Genomic DNA, 21836 nt, shown 5'->3' with positions numbered 1-21836 from the left:
ATTAAGTCAAGAGTCTACACGTGCCACACATGTCAATAGGTTCACTAATCGCCTTCGTTGCCTGGTCAGGAATGTCATAGCCCCTGGCGACTTAGTGATGAACCGTTTTCGCCTCGCACGTGTCTCCAGTGTTCCGCAGTTTATAAAAATATACAGATTTACAATTAACATATCAAAGTGAAACAAGTCCTAAGTTTCGGTTTCGTGGGTTTTAGGATATAAAGCAATGTAATTGAGGTTTGTTTTATTCTTCGATGGCCCCACCATATCGGTGAAGTTCTCCTTAACCGGAGCTGAGTCATTCATACCCGCGATCAAAACCTCGTCAGGACCCATCTCAGTCCTTGACATTTTGCCAAAGTTCCTAAATTTCTGAATGAGTATCCTATTACACCTATTTTTACATTTGACCTTAATGACATAGGCTAATATGCCTATGATAATTAACGTTACCACACGTGTAGTAAAGAATGAAAGTATGTTCAAGTATGTTCCCTAGCCGCTGCTATTTCATTTAACAGTGAATCCATGGGCATACAATCTACAGAAGGGAGTGTTTTGGGTATTTCAATCGTCCCATAATCAATCAATTTCTCATTGTAGTCCTTCCATATCGACAATGAAGATATATTTACCGTTTTCTTCATGATTTGTACACAATCATCAGTAATAGTAACAGAAGATTTGTAATCAAACAGGGCCGAAACGTAATTAGATCATTAATTTGCAATACAGCCTTGAGGCATGGTGATTATGTCAAATGGTGGGTTAATCGTTTACAAACTAGACTCTAAATTGTTTTAACGTTTGCATGTGATAGATAACTTCAGTGGTTTGTGTGTCGCCACAACCCAAACACCATTAGTAATATATTCGGCGTAAAGTAGCTGTACATTGGGTTTAACCAATTTCCTGCAATTTTCAGCTATTAAATCTTGTTTATTCATGAAAACATGAACAATACATTTGCTTGATAGTTCAATCGGATAGAGAGGTTTCATTAATTGACAAAATGGAGCCCCGACACAAATAGATATTTCTCCACTCTCAAGTAGCGCGTATTTTGTTTGTTTCGAGCTTATCGCTATGGAATGTCATATTTCCCTACGGCCATATTCTCGTGACATTAAATCCCTTACTTTTTGAACTAGTAGGTCCAAATGAAAGTATGATACCATGAAATTATTAGTTTCTAGTAACCTTGTGTTTACCTCGTCAGTCACGTTACGTAATCTTACTTCAACTTTGTTAAGGGTGTTTATTACGTCATTTAACGAGTTGCGATTTTCTTTTACAGCGTTTTGTGTGAGATTCAATATCGTTAGAGATTGGAAACTGACATGCATTAAACGCAATTGTCTCTGATAAAGGGTGCTTAAAACAGAACGGATCTGCTGAATATCCCTATCTTTAGCAACACCAAAAACTGCTCTTAATATATACGACCCAAAGTCAAACAAAGCTCGCTTCTGACGTATAAACTTGTTTGAGTTTGCTTTGTGTAAAAGCTGAATGTAAACACTATACAGTTTCTGTATTTCAGCATTCAAACCTTGTAATGAACTTAAATATAAGTCTAGAAATGTGTATGCATTAGTGGGTCGGTACTTGTTCGTCATCGAAGTCGATAAGTTTTCTGCAATAGTCAAGTCTGCTCTTAATGCATTGAAAAAGTCGTCATATGGTTGTAGATCTAGTACAAAGCTTATTTTCTATGTTGACTGTGTTTCGGAAAATTTGTCTGGGTATGAAAACTACGTTGTTCCTTACAATGGGCTGTGCGATGCTCAACCCGGTGATTAATGTCAATGTCCATAGTCGTATCGTCAGTCGAAAGTCGTACATCCTGTCCTGGAAGGTATTAAAAGTATGTGTTTTTACACGTACAGGGAGTTTGCATTTACTTTACATCTTTCTGATTAAATCAATTAAAACGTAATTTTTATCGGAGTAATGTTTCTTAATCGACCGCGGACTCGCGCATTCGACTACATTAACCTCCATATCGGAATGATCACTACTATCACCCGAATTTGACCTTTCGTGTTCACGCATACGCTCTGACTTCCTTCGATATTTTCTCTTTAATTCGGCCAGAGGTATATCATCATTACTATCTGATGAATTACTGCGCTCATAAACACGTCGCCTAATTAATTTCGCTAAAGGCGTATCGTCATTGTCCGACATACGACCCTCACTTTGATCATCAATGTGAGAACTCATATCGCTATCACTTACCTCGCTATCACTGCTTGGAGGTACAACATATGTAGATTTTCGCTTACCTTTATTTAGTTGGAGTCGCTCTTGCGGAACGTCCCACGTCTCAATATCTACCGATTTTATATTTCGTGCGTGTACTGTCTGTTCCGAACCATTCGCTACGTTTTAAACTCTAAACGTAACCGGAGATATATGTACGATTATTCTGTAATACGGCTTATAATGACTGTCTAATTTATTAGTGCGATTATGATTCTTTATCATAACAGTTTGACCTACCTCTAATACTGGTTCCTGTGCATCTGCGTTAATTTTCTGGTTTCTTTTTCTTTTAGCATTTTTCATGTTACTGTGAGCCTGTCTCATGGCCCTATGTAAATTTTCTATATAGTACCTTGAGGTGTCTTCTCCCATGTACTTCCGGTGTGGTTGTTATAAACTATATAATGGTAAAACTGGGTCTCGTCCGTACATTAAGTAAAATGGACTGAATCCTGTCGATTCTGAAGGTGCTGTCCTAATAGCTGTCAAACAGGCATTAACATGCAAATCCCAGTTAACCTCGCCTTCACTTATTCTCTTAGAAATCATGTCATTAAGTGTCCTGTTAACTCTCTCTCAACTTGACCATTAGCCTGGGGGTTATACGTTGAGGTAGAAATTATGCCTATAGAGTAGTACTTACAAATGTAGTCTATCACCTGATTACAATATGCTGTACCATTATCCGATCTTATCTGATATGGAAAGCTTAATCTAGGGATAATAATTTCGTCTAGAAAAAAGTGTGCTACTATTTCTGCTTGCTTATTCTTGACTGGAAATGATTCTACTCATTTAGTATTTTCATCAACAAATGTGATAAGGTACCTATTTCCTGCTAAAGTTTCCTTATATGGCCCCGAAGTGTCTACGGACCAAGTAATACCGCTTGAATGAGATACTCTAGTTTCTTGAATCGGAATTTTGTTATTGGATTTGGCTCGTTCTTGACAAGTAACGCATGAACTAATATACTTGTATAAATCTTTATACATATTAGGCCAAAAGTATTTTCTTCTTAACGTGTCGTAACATTTATCAATTCCCATATGTGCCAAATTACCATGATAATGCTCAACTAAATTTGTTTGTAAACTTGAAGGGATAAAAAGTCGTAAAATTGGTTCCTCGTCTTTGTCACTAAGATAGTATAATATCTGATCAATAAGAATGTACCTTGTAGAATTCCCTTCTCGCCCCTTTCTAGTTCTGCGATCCTTTTCTGAACCTGCGGGTCTTCAGACTGTGCTTTCTTCATGTCTATGCTGTCATCGATGTACACTGGTGGCGTAATCTTCTGAGCTTCACTGTCTTCACTTACGTAAGAATCTTTACTTGGATTGATTTAAATTTTTAATTAAATTTAAATTTACAGCATTTACCTCCATTTTCTTGTTGTCCTCGGAGTCTCTAAACTTCGTGTCCGGTTCCATTGCAACATATGCATGCTTTCCAATGTCAAAATGTTGAAGTAATTCCTCCTCATTTACCTCGGGTATTGTCCCATCATGTCTGCATCGTGATAACATATCTGCAACCTTATTTTTACATTCAGAGATATACTTTATATCTACGTTGTAGCCAGAAATAGCGAGTGCATATGACTATAACTTTTTATTTGTCAGATTTGCTGTCAATAGGTACATTCAAGGTCGGTGATCTAAAAAACACGAAACAGGTGCGTCTTGTACGTATATTTGTAGTATGTCAAGAGCGTATTTTAAAGCAACCGCTTCCTTTTCTATAACTGAGTATTTTTGCATTGTAGCGCTTAATTTGTGGGATAGGAAGTGAATTGGTCTTTCATTGGGTATTCCTGGAATAATAATTTCTTCTTCATCACATTCTTGGCATAAAACAGCCCCCTTGCAATCGTTTGATGCGTCCGTATAAAGTCGGTAAAGAGATGCTTGTCAGTCGTTCTTTTAACATATCAAATGCGCTTTGATATTCGGGTGTCCAGTTAAAACGTGCATATTTCTTTGTAAGAGCAATCGGTGGTGCCGCTATTTGAGAAAACATTGGTATTATTCGTCTATAAAATCCACACATACCAACAAATGATCTAATGTCTTTAACCGATTGCGGTGGAGGAACGATTTTAATCGCTTTTACTTTCTGTGGGTCAGATTTGTAACCAAATTTGTTTAATATAAAGCCTAAATAATTTGTTTCTTCCTCAAGAAAGCTGCATTTTGAGAGTTTTAATTTCAGAGTGTACTGCCTTAATCTATCAAATACAGTTTGAATGTGGGTCAGGTGACTATCGACGTCAGTGCTAAATACGATAATATCATTAAGGTATGGAATTGCAAACGATTCACAGCCCCTCAAAACTGTATCCATGAGTCTTTGAAATATTCATGAGGATATTTTGGCACCAAACGGGGTTACCAGAAATTGATAAAGCCCTCGCCCTGCACAAGTAAAAGGTAGTTTTTTGCATGACATCTCGTCAACTGGTATTTGCCCAAAACCTTATTTCATGTCTAGTTTTGAGAAAAAACTGCATTCTCCGAGTAAGGGTAAAATTTCATCTATTCTAGGTAAAGGCCTGGTATCATATTTTATTATCTTGTTTAATTGTGTAAAATCTACTCAAAAACGAAGACTACCATCTGATGTCTTTACTTATACTACTGGAAAAGACCAAGGAGAATTTGATGGTTCAATAATTCCTGCTTCGAGCATTTCCTTAAATGTATTTCCTATTATTTTCCTATGTTTTATTGGTGTAGGATAAGGTCTTAACTTTATAGGTGTATGATCGCCTGTATCGATAGTCGCTTTAATAGCAGAAGTCGGAGTTAAGTCTTTATCTGTCTGTGCAAACAAATCGGTATTCTTTTATTGTGCGTCCGGTGTTGTTGACAACACAAATTGGTATTTTATTGCTATTTGACACGGTCAATATAGTGTCCATTAATTGAAAACCTGGTTCATTTTCTATGCAGTCTGATGTCGGAGTTAAAGTATATTCACCTTCAAGTGTACAGTTACGATTCTTTATTTCCCCCCCTTGTGACAAGCGTAGTATACGATTGACCGACATGTGCGAACTAATGATGCTATATGTATATCACTTTCAATTGGGATCATTTCGTTTTAATTCGAATTCTTTTTAAATAAAAAAAATCGTGCAGTTTCGATATATGTTCTTTACAATAATGAAATCGTGTACCAGTTTTTGTTTCCCTATGGTAAATGACAATGTCGATAAACCTAGAACTTTAAGTCTGTCTCCGCTAACAGATTGAATATTAAGTGAGTATTTACGCATATTTCGTAGACATACGCACATTGTATATTATTGTCCATTTAACAGTACATGCTTATCGTGATATATTAATTGAAGAACAAAATAAGTGTTAAAGAAAAGTATGCACTATGCTTGGAAGGAATATGTGTGAAATAAATTTATAAACATATAGGCAATTATTCTATTTATTTCCATTTGAATGCGTGAAAAGGAAACACTTTTAACATGTCGTCATAGCAAACAGGGATATCTTTGTTTAGAAAATATAGTGTTTTTGTTAAATTATTAATGAATACTTTTTTTGTTTTGTTTTTAGACAGAGCATATCGATGCTTGAACTTTAATAAAACTGCATGATTATTCCTTAACGTATGCAACTTTGAACTTGCTTACTACCGCAGATTACAATTCTTATAAGGAATATGGCTTAAATATCTCCATATCAAAGCATCTAAATGGGGATTAAACTTAAGACCAAACAAAGTAAAAAGGGGGGAAAGAGAGCTTTATTTCTACATACTAACTACAGCTCAAAGTACAAAAATGCGCGCGCAAACATATAATATCAAAGTATAAAGCGCGCGCTGACCGTACATAATATACAACAGTTAAGAATGCGCGCTCAAAAGAACATAAATCAAATACTAGTATGCGTCAACAAATACCATGCGAAAGTAACATCTATAACATCCAATTGGTAGCGCTGAGTGATACATGTGAATTCAAGTAATGATCAATGACAAAGCGAAGGTACGCATATTGAATGATACTAAAAATACAATTATATCAAGCTCGTAATGTTCCACATAACATAAATCAACAATGAGATAAAAGCACTGTATTAACAAACACTGTTTGACTATTGACCTTCCCCATACAAATACATTATTTGACTATAATTCCCCATAGCAGAATTACTCGAGCTCTTTGAGCTGAGCGAACTGACTGCCTGAATAAGCTGCATGCTGGACAGAGCCCGGCTACTGACACGCGGTCTCAAAGGTGGAGCTGGCGGGACATTAGCCGGCTTGTCATCATAAAGCAAACATGGCAGGACAAACATATGGGCAACAGCGCGTTTGGTCTCTCGTCTAAATACAATTAAGAATCTTAATTCAACTTAAACTTAAGACCAAACAAAGTATAAAGGGGGGAAAGAGAGCTTTATTTCTACATACTAACTACAGCTCAAAGTACAAAAATGCGCGCGCAAACATATAATATCAAAGTATAAAGCGCGCGCTGACCGTACTTTATATACAACAGTTAAGAATGCGCGCTCAAAAGAACATAAATCAAATACTAGTATGCGTCAACAAATACCATGCGAAAGTTACATCTATAACATCCAATTGGTAGCCCTGAGTGATACATGTGAATTGAAGTAATGATCAATGACAAAGCGAAGGTACGCATATTGAATGATACTAAAAATACAATTATATCAAGCTCGTAATGTTCCACATAACATAAATCAACAATGAGATAAAAGCACTGTATTAACAAACACTGTTTGACTATTGACCTTCCCAAACCCAATTGTAGGTGTTGGTTAGTAGGAGTAGACGTAATGTGACGAGGTATAATTACAAGTTGTCTTTGATTGCGCGTTGCATTAATTGAATTGTTCGGAAACGCTGCCGAAAATCGTCTGATATGTATTGTTGGTAGCAGTTGGAGCGCCAGTCCCCTAACAGTTTGATAGCGTCGGGAGAAAGGCCGATGCTGTAACCAAATGTTGCACCGTCGCGTCGGAATGAGTGGCTAGCGATGTTGGAGGGAGGATTACCGGCCGCCTCCAAGCACTGACGTATTCGCACTATGAATTGTTCGCTAGTCAATGATTTTGCGTTACCACCGATAACACACAACAAAGCGGGGCCAAAGCGGTCAGCTCCGGCAGTCTGTCGGGCAGCGTGAAAAATTGCCTGCACCGGGCATAGACGATGATGTTGAAGGCGTGGTAATGGAATGTCCAATGATTTAGACTGGAACTGTTTAGTCTTACTCCATCGAACGTGCAACCGAATAACCCAATTATGATACGTTAAGTCACACAGTCGTAATTGTTTATCAGGATGGAAGGCCTTGCCAAGACTCGGTAAAACATTGCTTTTCCGTAATAGTCCATAAAACATCGTAAGTGCGACTGCCCATACGGTTGAATCAAGCGAGTTTGTAAAATCCAAGGCTGATTTGATAGCGAGGAGCATAGCAGGGGTATCGGTCGTTTGCGCACCACATTATCACCATTGTCTGCGTATGCCTGGCAGCATTGTGGTAAGGCGGAAGTCATTTGAAAGCGGGTTCGGAAGGTTCCACTCGGCATGCAAAAGGCGAATTATATTCAGATACTGTTTGACGGAGTTAAATTTGAGGGATTTGGCAAGAAAGGCAGCATATTGTATTCGACGACGCCGGAACGGCAGCGAAGCCAAATTGCGCACAAAAGTTAATATATGAATTTCTGTGTGTTGTGTATGTCCTCTTCGTATTGTCGGAGAAAGCGTTGCTGTAATAGAATGCTACTTCACGATCTAACTCCCTCTCTCGTTCAGTTTGATGACCAGCTCCGTCGAGTGAAGCTGCATCCGGGATCAGCTGGTTCCCAGACGCAGGAGATACGCTGCCCTTCCATTTCCGAATTTCTTGGATGATAAGCGCTATTAGCCGGCTTGTCATCATAAAACATATGTGGCAGGACAAACATATGGGCAACAGCGCGTTTGGTCTCTCGTCTAAATACAATTAAGAATCTTAATTCGACATAGAATTGATCATACGAAAGTTACTAAACAGTTTTGCTTACGCATTTTTTTAATTGTGTTAAATGTACATTCTCAAACAATGACTACACATGTTTGTTTCACGTGTAATTATTCATAAATTAAGATTTAGGTAAAATATGTAAATTAAAAACATCTATATTATTTTTCTCATAACAAATTCAAAATACATCATACAACGTAGGTAGTAATTTTGTTAATACAGTTATTCGATTTATTAATAAAATTGTGTTTTTGTATCATGAAACATAGACACAAGAGTGTTTTCGTCCAAGGACTTTGAGACAAAATGAAAATTGGCGATACATTAAAGTTCATATTGAGATATTGTCATAAAATGTTAATAATTCATGTAAGAGTTATAAATCAATATGAATTCCAAAAGCAAGGAATTGTTCAAACCAGAACTTTAAATAAGATATAAAACTAATTATTTTGATAAGAAAAACGTGTAAAATATTAAGCATACAAATTATTAATATTGAATTGTAAAAAAATAACAGATGTAGGTTTGCAGTAGAAGGTAACTTAAGGTGAAGAATATCCTTAAATGATATGTGAATATTACATGTTTTACGATTTGAGTTTGAATGAATTCCATTAACAGAATAAAATATTATATAAAATAGCTTAATATTTCGTAATTTAGCTTTACCATTTCACTGAAATACATTTACGCAAATAATGACGCAGAACATAGAAGCGAAATTGAACGACATTAGGCAAAACAATATTTGAACAGGTAGGCATATATGCATATCTTCGAAAGTCTTATCGAAAAAAACTAATAAAATTCACAAAACTAACAATAAAACAACGATTTTTTGATCAACACAAACAACACTTTTTAATTTATGTAAACGAGTCGCTAATTTTCATCACACATTTTAACTGCAATTCTTTATAGTCGCATAGGCAAGACATAAACAGAAAAGTAAGAAATTTAATAGTTTCCCTTGAGAAAATAGATGTGCATGCAGTATTAAGTCACAGTGCTGTACAAAGTGAGTGCCTTTTTTCAAAAAATTGTCAAATATCTGGAGTAATTGAAACAAGAGCGCTTGTATAAACGGTATATGCCGTGTATTCGATATAAATTTGACAGGTAAATGTAGCTTAAAAATGAAAACAATAATCATAATTGTTCATAATTGTTCTATTACTGCTGCTGCTGCTGTAACTGCAACTGCTGCTGCTACTGCTGCTGCTGCTGCTACAGCTACTGCTACTTCTACTATTACTACCACTACTTCTACTACTACTACTTCTTCTACTACTATTAATACTACTACTACTACTACTACTACTACTACTACTACTACTACTACTACCATCGCCATCACTGCTACCACTAGCTCTACTACTACTTCTTGGACCGTATGCTGTTAACACACGTGAACAAGCTATGGTCTGAACGTACATAAACGTAAGCATGTTGTCCGTTTTTCTAAAAATTACACATTTTGCAGAAGGTGAGTGAGAACAAACGCGTTATTTTAACTGTAATGCCTTAACGAGTATGTTTAAAACAGCACATAACATACAACACATACTGAAGATAAAAGTACTTCCAGCCATTAAATGCAAGACTATTTTACTATGTAAATATTAAAATAACATCAATATTTTTCGTTGTATTCTATATTCAGAAAAATTACACGACTATCAGCAGTAATATTATTAATGCAAATGCTAAAATAAAACACCGTGCATTTTAACGGTATACGAGTGCATGCTTTTATTGAAAAACAACGTCGGTGAAATATATAGTATGTTTTGTTGAGTCTGATTTTACTGACAGGACGTTCATTGTGACTGATTTATTCCAAGCAATAATCGTTTCACAGGTGTGTGTCACTTTTCTGCATTTTTTCTTTTAACTTGGTTTGGTTTTTTGCCTGATAAGGGTGCTCTGTAGAATGTGCGCAGACCATTAGTGGATTGAACCACACCCCTATCACGCCCCTTTTCAGACAAGAATTTTCTTTGCCGAGAATCTCTGCTCTCTTGCGACATTCCCGACCAATTGTCAATTGGCTGGTAGTGATGGGCAAATCTTTATGTAAGTTGATAGTTGCCCATGCCCCTTATAGCTCTGCAACGCTCTGTAGTTTCGTTATTGACTATGATGCTTATTACCTCTATAAATTTTGGTATCTCTGTTTGTTTCCAATGCGTGGCGGAGTACATGATGAGCTGATTCACAATTATAGTTCGTCCTTCCGTATCCGATTCTTTTCTTATGTATGGTTGCATAATATAATTCGTTAAAGTTGGTACTAGTTTGTCATTAAAGTATGGAAGGAACTTTTCGTCTACGACGTTGTTATCGAATATTTCTATTGATCTTCTTATTTGGTTAAGGCGATAATCAAAACTGTCGTCATCATTTGATGACGTCAATCCATCGCGTCCATAAATGGCGTCAGATATTTGTTGCCGCACCATCAGTGGAAATCCGATCTTATCTTCCATGTATTTGTTCGTGTTTTGACGCAAATGCCTAGTGCACGGCGTATGCGTACTTTCTGGAAGGCACCGATCTATTGCTGCTAGAAAAGGCTTTTCTTCATCTGAACCGATGACCAGATTTTTTATTTCAAAATTGGATAGCTTGTCAGCAATGTCGTGAAAAAAAGAGGAATATGTTTTGGTTGAAGAATTCGTATGTATGAATGTCGGTACAAATGTTAAGGGATTGCTTCCTGTATCTCTTCGTTTTACCGAAAGATCTTTGTAAACAGTAGGTGTGACGTAAAATTCGCCCAGGTTGTAGGTCTTGTCAACACCTAAGATTGTTTTACCGGTCGCACAGAATCGTTTAAGGTCAGTAATTTGTTTATTGTTCATGAGGGTTATTACAGGCTGGTTTATGCCTTTTAAATGTTTGACACTATATACTTACTCATGTGTTTTTGTCATTTCCTCAACACACATTATTTGGTCTGCCGGATTTGATGGTACTGAATTGTTTGATTTCATCGACGTGTACTCTAGTTTGCTCCACTTATTTCAAAGTCTGTGCTTTGAGCAGATTTGACAGTTGACTTTAAACCCCAGGTTTAGTTCGAATATTAAAGAGGGCGAGAGCACTTTTGGCCGACCCATGTCGTTTTCTTTCCGGAAAAGTACCTATGTATTCTACAACAGCAACGTCCAAAGGTAGTTGTGTTAAATTGTCAGGGTGGCTGACTATCCAATTTCAGCGTCTTTTAAATTGCTGCGTTCCTTCTTCGCTTACATTCAATGTGTTGTATAACCGTTGTATCGTCAATATTTGGTTTGTAGATGGTTGAGGTTCGATTGTTTCATATATTGTCTGTCTGTTTTTCATTTTTTCGACGCAGTATAACCCTTCTTTCTTATGAATTGTTTGCAGGTTTCCATCATTGTAAAAAAAACGAAAACATAGGAGAAGTTACCTTCGACCAGGCACCACAGTCATCCCAAAATTGTGATTTTTTTCCAGCCAGACGTCTTTTGTTGTTATTCCCGTTATTAACAATGAAATAGTGTCCATCTTTCCTACCGGTCGGTATTTCACCAAGAAATTCAATGGGCCACTAAAAAATTCGTATAACGTTATTTATATCTAAAAACTTGTCTAATGGTCCCTTTATAAATGTTGACACCTCATCGGTTTCATGAGTGTCATCTGTATTGATTGCATCTTCTGTCAGTATCTCTGTTTCTAAAGTTTTGGTAGGAGGTTTATCTGATATTCTTTTTTCTTCAGTCTGTGTATCTGTTTCTGACGTATTGGTAGGAGGTTCATCTGATATGCTTGTATCTTCGGTCAGTGTATCTATTTCTGACGTATTGGTAAGGTTAATCTGATATGCTTGTATCTTCGGTCAGTGTATCTATTTCTGACGTATTGGTAGGAGGTTCATCTAATATGCTTGTATCTTCGGTCAGTGTATCTATTTCTGAAGTATTGGTAGGATGTTCATCTGTTCTCATTTTATCTTCTGTCAGTTGATCTGTACTTTCAGAGATAGATCCAGTTCCGATTCTGTCAGGAGTGTATTCGACGGCTTCATTTAAAAATGGTTCTGATGGCAATTGTATATTCCCCGATTGGCGAACACCAGTTGTAATTGCATAGTCATGATCTCGAATATTCGTTGCAGTAACGTACACATACTTTGTTTCCTTATGTGTTTGAATTTGAGTCGTGCTCAGTTCTCCGATATGTCTATGAGCATTATTGACATGACCGTTCTTGATCTTTGGCTTTTGTGTGTTAAATGTTCGTTTCCGAGTTAAACTAGCTATTTTCGTTCGTTCGATTGTCAATAAATGTGGGCTGCCTTTGTCAGTATCTTCGTCATGCATCTCGATGACTTCGTGTTGCAAAACATCATATCTATTTTCCGATTGGAAGGAGTGAGGCTTGTCTTGGCTTTCTTTTAAACGTCGGAAATGTGTCATGGAATATATTTCGCCTTGTTTTACGTTGTCAACTAAAGGAACAACGTGATTAGCTAACCATGGCTCATCATCCGTTGGTGGTTTTGTAGGCACACTCATGCTCGTCCACATCAATGTTAGATTTTCTTGTTTTGGATCGGCATATTTAGGTCTGATGAGCGTATTCATCGTCTTAAAAATGTAGGTGTTTGCACTATGACTGCGGGATACATGACCTTTATTGGGAGATTTAACAACATTGAAGTTGCAAAGAACATATGCATTGTGAGATCGGTTCCTTGACGTACACACCTAATACAGTCTTCTTCAAATGGTGGACACAGAACGGTGAGTCGTTTGTATTGTGGAAGAATCATAATTTCGTTTTTTTTTCAACACCATTTCAATGCAACATCTGTATCGTAGTTCCGTGCTTCGCGTTTCATCTCTGTTTAATAACAGCGACACCGAGTTAAAAAAAACAATATCCATTTGGGCTGCTGTGTTATGCTGACATGTCATAAGCATGAAAATGTGTAAGAAGAGTATTTGCTACTGGATCTTGCTCGTGGTTTTTGAAGTCGCTGTGCAATTTTATGTTAAGGGGGGCATATCTCAGGAAGAGCTTCTCTCGTTCCACGGCCTTGGTTAACTTGCGAATTCCACCGGAAGATGACTTAAAAAATAAACATAACAATTCTTTTAATAGGGTTCATCGTCATCATCATGTGTACGGGGTGTTCATATTCAGAATAAAGTATTTTGCTTACACAAATGATAGTTTAATAAACATTCGTAGGTGTGTTTGTGCAATTCCAGTTCTATGATATAAGACTCTCAACCATGATGGTCTAGATTCTTTATTTTTGCGTCAAACACATACATAATCCTCGCCGACTTCTTTTTTAAAATCATAATTGTAATCATCAACATCATCATCATCATCATCATCATCATCATCATCATCATCATCATCATCATCATCATCATCATCATCATCGTCGTCGTCGTATGTGTATTCCCTGAATTGTGTTCAACGGTGTTTAATAATTATCCATCGAAGCATAAAAGACACATTTTAAACGTGATTATTAAAGGCTTAATATGGCAATTATGACGTATGTCATCCCATGTAAAATAATTCGAAATATTTCGAAGGTCTTCTTTATCATTTGAACAAACCTGGCGTAGGCACACCAGAGCTATCAAATAATCGAAGTTCCCGTCGTCGTCTGTACGGCATCTCAAGCAAATGTATGCCAACCGTGTGTTTCGCTATTGGTCCTCTCGCTGCGAGATATTTTTTGACAAGTATAATGACTCCATGTTTTGCATACCTGCAACGAGCTATAGTTAAAAGCTATTGAATGGATAAACATCATTTGAAGTACAGAAACATTAGAAGAAGATTCGCATCGATATTTTCTGTATCCGCAATTTTAATCTAAATAAAAAAATATTGTTACTGAAATAAAGCGTCCTTGAAATTGCTCATTTTATAGTACTAACTTAGGCTATATATGTTTAAAATTATGTAATCTTTTCAAAAACAAAATACTTACTACATATAGATTATTAAACGTACATTAGGTGTTAATTTTACTTTATATTTAATATTATTGTCATATAACATGATTATATTGGAATATCAAATGGATATTAAGTAACGGCACATATGTTTGTACTTGCCTTTACCTGCAACAAGAAAATACTTCCTAAGCAAAATCTTACAATCAGGAAGATACAAGACATATGTTTCAGGCGATATAAAAGTACGGAATACCGTTAGTGCCATCGTGGTTACACATTAAAATCCAGAGGGCGACAACACGATAGTACGATGGCGACAACACGATAGTACGATGGCGACAATTCGATAGTACGATGGCGACAATGCGATAGTACGATGGCGACAATGCGATAGTACGGTGGCGACAATGCGATAGTGATAATGTCTATTAAATTGCTCTATTTTGAGGCAATGTTAACAGATTTATCACAAATTGTGAATGTTTGATTCAACAGTGATTTGTTCATAAAAAATCTGCAAAAAAACGCATAAATATTGCCTATCTTCGTTCATATCCGCACTTTTCGTTCATATCCGCGGATATGAGTCATATACGCATTTTAGACGGACCGGGCAGAGGTCTCTTCTAGTATAAGGGAGACCACTGCATAGCACTCTGGATCAGCAGACGATTTATTTCATAAATCAATCTCTGGGTTAATGGTCGCCATCTTTCGAACTACTTTCAAAAGAACAACAACAACAATAACAGTAGAAGACAAGTTTAATTGCGAAACGTTGAAAAATTTAGTACATGTGTCACGGTTGTTGAGTGAAATAGTGTTATTTTCAACTGTGTATGAAGCATGTGAACTGGTAGTGAAATAACCGAATTGTTGGTGGAAATGGAATTTAGAAATATATCTAATAATTCATCATCGTGTAGAATTATCATCAGCATCATTTTTGTGGAACATTGCACTATTCAAAATACAAGTGTTTCATAGATATGGTGCTTTTGACATAGTTCACTAACCATCAAGACTGAAATGATTCATGCACACAGGTAAAGTAAATAATTTGTGCAGAAGTATTATTTAATTTGACCAATTTATTTAAGATTGAGTGCACTGAAACTCAAAGTCTAAAGCTTAGTAAGACACTTAAGCCAGTTTTCTGAGAAGAAACAATACTTGTTCAGAGTATAGCAGGCTCATGCGGCCTCTGGTTTATTTATTTTGCCTCGGCCTTTAACCTGGGTCGCTTTGATTTCAGGTGTTTAGCCCCCATATCAACAAGGCTCTTGACCCTATATGTAGTTATTCATATTGTTTAAAGATTTTGAGAACCCTCACTCGGTGCCAGTGGGGATAAAACAGGGACCTTCTTATAGCTAGATGAATGCATCAAATATGCCAGCAACACTTTATAATCAATAACTTTATAATTGATGATTCTGCTCATTTAACTACATAACTAATTTACCAAAACAATGTGAAACACATTTTTATGCCCCCAAAGGAGGGCATATAGTGATCGCACTGTCCGTCTGTCTATCCGTCACACTTTACATTTAGGTTTCGAAAAAATGCTCATAACTTCTATGTCGCTTCAGATGTAACATTCATATTTGGTATGCATGTGTATATGGACAAGGCCTTCCCATACACACACAAATTTTGACCCCTTTGACCTTGAACTTAGGGTCGGCGTTTAGGTTTTGAAAAATGCTCATAACTTCTATTAAAGCGTTTATCGGGGGCGTATGTCATCCTACGGAGACAGCACTTGTTTTTGCTACTGTCCTCTGCACAAACCATGATATAACTGCATATATGCATCCAACCAAATCAGTAAAACTATTTGTCACTTAATTACAGTAAACTTATTGCATGTTAACTTTTCAACAATATATATATACATGTATATATAATTATATATAACAGATCTTGAAAAAAACACACATCAAACTTCAAATTGTTTTAGTAAATTATAGGCTTTACTTGGTATTGTGACATTGACACCACTCATGCATGCCACTATACAATTATACAACTATGGAACACATTATTTATGAGAAATTCCAATACATCAACACATCGTCTCAGATTTAAGGCAGATAATCTAGTGCTTTTTTGCTGCCATTTTTACTATTACACATATTTTCATTTTATGTTATGATGCATTGATCTTGTTTCTAAATTAACCAAGCAATCATGTTAAACTTTTGAAGAAAGATGTTGTCTGATAAATATAGAAAATATAATCACTACAAAGTGAACAAAATTCAGTTGACTACTGTGACCAACAAAAATTTGCCAAAGAGCAATTCAGATCATGATTTAAATTAAATACAAGTAATATGAAAGTCTGCCTATTGGATCCCAGTTAAGACTTATTTGTCAAATCTGCACATTAATTTTCCCTTAGCCATGTAGAATTGGGGACTAAATACCATCAAGTCATGTAAAAAGGAGCAGGGTATAGCACGCTGCTATTGATCTCTTGAGCTTTCACATGAATTTTACGGGCAATTTTCATACAACAAATGATATTATATAGTGTAATGATAAAGCATTATGAGCACAAATTATATCTCTTACTAGTGGTGCAAAAATCTATTAAGTGTCACATTTCAAAAGAAAATTTATATAAAAAGGTATTATTAATTGTTAAAACGTTATAAAAGGTTATTTCAATTCACTAAAGCATTTAATTACAAGAACAAGTGCATTTTATGTCCATTACAATACATGTAACAGTATTGGCATTGTATTTATCTGCATTTGATGTATTTAATACACTTAAAAATGCAGACAAGACACACTTCTAACAGAAACAAATGTATTTTTTCTGCATTTTTCCAGCATTAATACTCTTCAAGTGTATTTTTTATCATCCCAAATACACTTTACCAGGAAAAAGGTATGTTAAAATGCATTTTTAGTTTGTTTTAAGTATATTTTCAAATGCATTAAGACACTCTTTTCTTTTGCAAAAAATGTTGAACAAAAACTTGAAAATATTTAATATACTAAAGTGTCGTAATAATTAAAGTTTTGTATGAGCATCAAAAACAGTGTCAAATTCATACCAGTGCCTATTTAGTAGCAGTAGGCCTTATATGGTCTACTTGTGGTAGAAATAATGCATTTTGTATAATACAACATACATAAATTAAAAAATATAGCTGCCCATACAGTTCATTACAATGTTCAATTAACTACACTATGCAAAGTTGAAATATGACATCAAGCTTGGAATAATCTTTTCAATAATGAATAATATGCTGTTTTAATTTATAAGTGAAATAGACACTTGCATATAAAAACTGATTTTACATCAAAACTAAATGTTTAATTTGATTTTTAGCTCCACTGGCCAAAGGTCATGTGTCCATCGTGCATCCATGCATAAACTTTTCCTTTAAACATCTTCTCCTAAACTACTGGTCCAATTTCTTAGGAATGTTCCTGGGGTGAACCTCTTTCAAATTTGTTCAAATTATGCCCCTGGGGTCAATTTTGACTCTGCCCTGGGGGTCACAAAATTGAAAATTTGCTTAAATAAGGCCTATTTTGTGAAAACTTTCAAAATCTCCCGTCCATAACCATTGGGCCTAGGGCTATCAAATTTGGTATGTAGAGACATCTAATAGTCCTCTACCAAATTTGTTCAAATTATACCCCTGGGGTCAAATTTGACCCTGCCCCGGGGGTCACAAAATTGAACATATGCTTATATAGGGTATATTTTGTGAAATCTTTACAAATCTTCTCGTCCATAACCATTGGGCCTAGGGCTACCAAATTTGGTATGTAGTGGCATCTTATAATCCTCTACCAAGTTTGTTCAAATTATGCCCCTGGGGTCAAGTTTGACCCTGCCCCGAGGGTCACAAAATTGAACATATGCTTATATAAGGCCTATTTTGTGAAAACTTCAAAAAAATTCTTGTCCATAACAATCCGGCCTAGGGCTATCAAATTTGGTATATAGTGACATCTAAAAGTCCTCTACTAAATTTGTTCAAAATTAATCCCTAGGGTCAAATTTTACCCTGCCCCGGGGGTCACAAAATTGAACATATGCTTATATAATGCCTATTTTGTGATAACTTTAAAAAAATCTTGTCCATAACCATAAGGCCTAGGGCTACACAATTTGGTATGTAGAGACATTTTATAGTCCTCTACTTAGTTTGTTCAAATTATGCCCCAGGGGTCAAATTTGACCCTGCCCCGGGGGCCACAAAATCAATTATATGCTTATATAGTGCCTATTTTGTGAAAATTTTAAAACTCTTCTTGTCCTTAACCATAAGGCATAGGGCTACCAAATTTGGTATGTAGTGACATGTTCTCTACCAAGTTTGTTCAAATTATGCCCCTTGGGTCAAATTTGACCCTGCCCGGGGTCACAAAACTGAACATACACTTATATGGGGCCTATTTTGTGAAAACTTTAAAAATCTTGTTGTCCATAACCATTGGGCCTATGGCCACCAAATTTGGTATGTAGTGACATCTAATAAACCTCTACCAAATTTGTTCAAATAATGCCTCTGGGGTCAACTTTGACCCTGCCCGGGGGGGGGGTCACAAAATTGAATAAACGCTTTTAAAGTGCCTATTTTGTGAAATCTTTAAAAATCTTCTTGTCGAAAACCATTTGGACTATGGCTACCAAATTTGGTATGCAGTAACATCTTATAGTCCTCTACCAAGTTTGTTCAAATTATGCCTTTTGGGTCAAATTTGATCCTGAACCGCATGTCACAAAATTGAACATTATATACGCTTATATCTTGCTTATTTTGTGAAAACTTAAAAAATATTCTTGTCCTTAACTCTAGGACCTAGGGCTACCACATTTTGAATGTAGTGAGATATAGTAGTCCTCTACAAAGTTTTCTCAAATTATGCCCCTGGGGTTAAATTTGACCCAGCCCAGAAGGTCACAAAAGTGTACATGTGCTTAAATAGGGCCTATATTTAAGTATTTGCACATGCAGAGAAATTTGTTTCAGCCTTTTTTCAGCAGTGGAGCGATACAGGGCCATCATGGCCCTCTTGTTTAAATACTCAAAAAATGAAACCGGTTTCATGCTTGCATGAACACAGTTTATAAATGCTGTCAGAATTATAAAATATGTAAGTACTATAAATACAAATGCCAGGGAGAAGTGCTTTTTGTTCTTAAAAATTTGAATGAATATTACAATAATACACTCTGAATACTTTAGTATGTAATAAACAGTTTTGTCTGAGAAAATCACTAAATTTTATATATTTATTCAAATTCACATAAATCATATTTCAAAAACACATAATTACTTCAAATCCTTTCACACAATACTGAAAAAAATGCACAGTTTCTGATTGTTATTGATTCTTTATTAATTTATACATGTACCATTTTTTAATCTTGATGCATCCTCAATTGTATAATGCTCTGGAGGTCACTGGTGTGATCCCCAGTGTGGGAGCATTCTTAAGAAATCTCCAAGAGACACCCAAGTACTGGTTCTAGGCCCAGGAAACGAACTCAAGAGCATTTCACATACATGTACGTAGTTAGTACTTTAAATTTAATCGAACTAAAAATGGGTTAAAACTAACAACTGAAACCCTTATTAATACATTTTATTTTGAATCAAGCAAATGTGCAAATTCATAAAAAATAATGAGTAAAATTTAAAAATTCTACTTTAAAGTAATCATGATAATTTAGATCTTCAGAATATTTAATGATGATAATGATACAATTATATATTCCCTAAATGATAAAAATAAAACATGTTATGTTAATTTATGAAAAAAAAACGTTTTAATTTTATCAATATCATGGTAATTACAACTAGATACAGGCAATTAGATCAGAAACGTGCATTAATTATATTAATGAACAACCCAGACATTTGTAGTGATTTTTATGGTCACTATTTGATTAGCGTTCTATACATGACCTGTCATAAAAGGTATTTTTTAGCCAGTATTACAATCGGCAATGATAGTCTGTATTGCATACATATTCCAACGTCTATTATCGATTCGCTTCCTCAAACTGAACAAATATTTAATGTTTACATCGCGAAACGTAATGCATCCAGTTTCACTTTCGGTTTGGTTGGTTTTGTAAACACCGTATTTTCATCTTAAAAATTGGATGATAGGGTGATTAAATAATAATGGAAAAGTAAATCACTTGGATAATAGGTCAAAATGCAACACAAATGAACGTTAATAGTGCTATCAATATCAAAGTTTCGGTAAAAAGTTTGGCGCTAGTTCAACGCGCATCGTATACAGCCTCATAACAATAGACTGACAACCTTTTGGGTAGTAAAGTAGTAATACAAGGCAATATGGCGACCGTTAGCCACGAGGCCTATCTTACGGAGGAATCCGAGATAGCCGATGTATCACGATTGCACTGCATAGGAGATTGAAGAGGCATATCTTACGGAAGAATTCGGAGATAGTCGATGTATCACGATTGGATCAAAATTGTCGATCGTGATATATAGACTATCGACTATCTCCGGACTCCTCAGTAAGATATCAATCTGGACCCAGCCGGCTTTTTATTGCATACTATTTACGGAGACACCGGAGTGTTACGATTGGTAAGATATGTGAGAGCAAGGAACGGCAACTCTGCGTAGAGATTGAAAAGTTAAAAGCCAAATAGTTGAGACGGATATTGATCTTTTCGTAAGTAGTATTCTTATTTAATGTTAAGATTAAAAGCACAGGGGTTTTCTCTGAAATGTCTGTAATAATGTAAATATAACACACTAAATAAACTAATTCGTTTTTCTCAAATCCTTGTGAACTCAGCTTTACTTTCGATTTCGTACAATTTCCTCCCACAGATCGCATTTGACATTTCAATTTTTAAATGCGCGTGTTCTTGTCTGTAGTGGCTTGTTTATACGAACGTTCTCCATAATACTTTGTCGGATTTCGATAAAACCGAACATTTAAGATAAATGTTATGTATTGAAGGCCAATGGGTCATTCAAATGGATTAAAGGGGCATTTTCATGTTTTGGTAAATAACAGTATCCAGACACAGGGGCAAGTTGCGCAATTTTTTTTTTTATAATATTTATTATAACAAAAAATTTATTTTTTTTGCGCAACTTCCCCCTGTGTATCCAGATTAAGTTAAACAAATCGCCGACGGTCCTGTTGTCATATAGGTGTTATTAGTCAACATTTTATCAAACAAAACGCCGACAAACACGTCGTTTATAATTATACACGTGTGAAAAATAATGAACTTGCCTACTTTAAAAAAAAAATTAATTTATAACCTTTATCTATATTCATATCAAAAACATATACAAAAACATATTTCAGGTCTTTGATATATATAAATATTTTTTAGGAGGGTACGTGTTGACCAATTCGGGTACGAGTTGACTAGTGGGGGTACGAGTTGACCAAAAATCGGGTACGAGTTGACCAAATCGGGTACGAGTTGACCGAAGGTACGAGTCGACTTAGGTACGAGTTGACTAGCTTCGAGTTTGCAAATCCAGATTATTTGCAAACTTAGTTTTTTTATTTATTGAACAATTGTTATGAAATTT

The 21836-nt window shown here is 35.7% G+C and overlaps 1 long non-coding RNA gene across 1 annotated transcript in view; it reads left to right on the top strand.

Annotated features, from left to right (window-relative positions):
* Window positions 1-20730: 20730 nt before the first annotated feature.
* LOC127842807 (uncharacterized) overlaps window positions 20731-21836 on the top strand; it is a 48392-nt gene continuing 47286 nt past the window's right edge. The window contains exon 1 of the long non-coding RNA XR_008031882.1: window positions 20731-20952. This is a non-coding gene — a long non-coding RNA (uncharacterized LOC127842807). The remainder of the gene's footprint in view (window positions 20953-21836) is intronic.

Source organism: Dreissena polymorpha, chromosome 8 (genome assembly GCF_020536995.1).
Source record: "Dreissena polymorpha isolate Duluth1 chromosome 8, UMN_Dpol_1.0, whole genome shotgun sequence".
Taxonomy (NCBI): Eukaryota; Metazoa; Mollusca; class Bivalvia; order Myida; family Dreissenidae; genus Dreissena; species Dreissena polymorpha.
Note: the sequence above shows the minus strand (reverse complement) of the source record. Positions and strands in the feature narration are given on the sequence as shown.